Raw genomic sequence first — 2,646 nt, 5'->3', positions numbered from 1 at the left:
AAAAATAAATTTATAAAATAAATAAACATATAACTGTTTATTGCAAAAGTCATATCAAAGACACTAGAATTATTCTAGTGTCTTTGCTTTGGTCATATCTTGAGGCACGAAGTGCGGACACAAGCACTCAACAATTTTTCACACGACGCAAGATTAATACTCTAAAGACAAATATTCTTATATAGTCATTTTTTTAAATTATTTTGTGATAATATGTACATCGTTATGCGTTATGCATCTTGTTATTCTAGTGTCTTTGGTCCTGTCAACCCTTTTAGCACGTGTCAAAAACTCAAAGAAAAAGACGATGACTTTGAAGTCTACAAGTCATATTTCTGTGAACGAGTGAACTGGCAACATGTCGAGCCCGTGAGTAACTAGGTTTTTCCTATAGAAATTATAGCAAGTCACAGTAAAATCTTGAACCCAGAATAACAACAACAACAGCAGCTGGATCAATTGGTTCCTCGGAATCAAGGGCAACGAGTTCCTCTGCCACGTGCCCACCAACTACTTTCAGGACACGTTCAACCAGATGGGCCTGGAGTACTTCAGCCAGCACTGGACGTAATCCTGAAGCCGGTGCTCGACAGTTCCTCGGGCTTGTTCTACGACGATGAAAAAAAGTGGTACGGCATGATTCACGCCCGATACATCAGGTCGGAGCGTGGCGCGAATGATATGCACCGAAAGTATGAGAGGAGACCTTGAATCGTGTCCGAATATCTTCTGTAGTAGGAAGAACACCCTGCCAGTGGGCCTCAGCGATGTGTGGGCCAAGTCAACGGTGAAGATCTACTGTCCACGCTGTAAAAACTACTTCCATCCTAAAACTGATATACAGCCATGTTCGAGCCCAGCTTCCCGGACATCTTCTTAACGCAGCTGCCGAACTTGAGACCGCCCCTGGACGATCCACGGTAAGTAATTCTCCGAATATAGTCCTGGTTGTTTTCTAAACAAAGCGCTTGAACTTGCAGTCCCTATGCTTTCGGTTGCACCAGAAGGCCTTGATGCCACTTAAATCGCCCAAGTCTTCACCAATGAATATCGGATCCTCGGCCAGCTAGTCCTCCTCCTCGCTCCGGCATTCCGAAGTCAAGAGCTTCAATGTTCTAGGGATGACGTGATTTTTTAACTCCACACAAAAGAAAGCAGAAATTTTTGTCCGATATATTGTTGTTGCAATTAAACTGATTCCGCAGTGCGTTGAAATGGCCAGCTACCACCTACTAATACACCTCATACACCTCTGCCTAAATACTTGGTTCAAAGTGTTCGGTCCAAGCTGGTCATATCAAGCACTCATTCGAGTAGCAAAGCATACTTTTCGTTAATAGTGGTAATCACCTGGGTATAATAATAATATTAATCAATAAAACATTCAATTCAGTTTTTTATTTAATTTTATGTTAAAAGAGTTTCCAAAAGTGTTTTCCTGACTACATCAAATATTTTTTGATAATTTAATTTCTTTAAATTCTTTAAATATACAAATTCTGGTTTAATGTATTATAGGAGTGAGTAGAAGGTTAAAACATTATTTTCAATTTAAAATAAAATTAAAATTTTGATTCCATCTTTTTTATGTAATTCTTTTTGTAGAGTATTCAATACTGGCAACTTCGTATTATAGTTTGATTTCCCATGCTGTTTTTGGTTAGTTTTCAAAAATTGGTCAAATTCCTCTCTTTCCGATCGCTCACGCTGAGAGCGTAACAAATCTAAAAATAGAATTTGCTTGCTTGTGTGAGTAAAAACAAGAGACGAGTACCCGTATATGTGTGCGTGTTGTGGTAGAAGACGATTTTCGGGCCGAAATAAATTCTGATCGAAGAAACGAATTTACATTGTACATATTAGGGTAGTTTCCAATTTCGTAGCAATATGATAAAATAAAATAATTTTTTAAAAAAATTAAAGCTTTTTAAATTCGTTTATTAAAATTGCGCTCGAATAAGCTACCGTTTACACATATGTATTTGTTTAATTCTAATTTGTCTCTCATCTGACAATTTTTTAAAAGCGAAATATTTTTTTTTGAAACACTTTTAATCTTAATGTTACATGATATTAAGTCAAATGACTTAATAAATGTACTAAATAATTAAAGGAAGTACAATAGAAATTATTATAGCTACTGTAATTTCATAAATTTTCCAAAAAGAAGACATTACGTTGAGAAATAAATATTTCATAAAAATAAATTTATAAAATAAATAAACATATAACTGTTTATTGCAAAAGTCATATCAAAGACACTAGAATTATTCTAGTGTCTTTGCTTTGGTCATATCTTGAGGCACGAAGTGCGGACACAAGCACTCAACAATTTTTCACACGACGCAAGATTAATACTCTAATCACAAATATTCTTATATAGTCATTTTTTTAAATTATTTTGTGATAATATGTACATAGATTTGGCTATTTCTAATCTATTTTTAAATAATAATAACGTTAATGCAATGCAAAGCAAGAATTTTTCGCATGGTGCCAATTGATCAAAAATAATATAGATTTAAAGTCAAAGAACTTCTAAGGTGAAGGGCATATTTTGTCAAATTTACAATGCATGAGCATACGGTGTGCACACATACAGCTGTCTGCTATCACTGTATGCGTAGAAAAGAGCTGTTCGCTGAG

At 35.3% G+C, this 2,646-nt stretch overlaps 1 long non-coding RNA gene across 1 annotated transcript; it reads left to right on the top strand.

Annotated features, from left to right (window-relative positions):
- The first annotated feature begins 259 nt into the window (after window positions 1-259).
- On the top strand, window positions 260-1,671 carry Su(Ste):CR42419. The gene has a single exon (NR_125436.1). It is a non-coding gene; the product is annotated as a Su(Ste):CR42419 (long non-coding RNA).
- The last annotated feature ends 975 nt before the right edge of the window (window positions 1,672-2,646 follow it).

The sequence above is a fragment of the Drosophila melanogaster genome, chromosome Y, assembly GCF_000001215.4.
Source record: "Drosophila melanogaster chromosome Y".
Classification (NCBI taxonomy): Eukaryota; Metazoa; Arthropoda; class Insecta; order Diptera; family Drosophilidae; genus Drosophila; species Drosophila melanogaster.
This window is presented reverse-complemented; position numbering and strand designations above follow the sequence as displayed.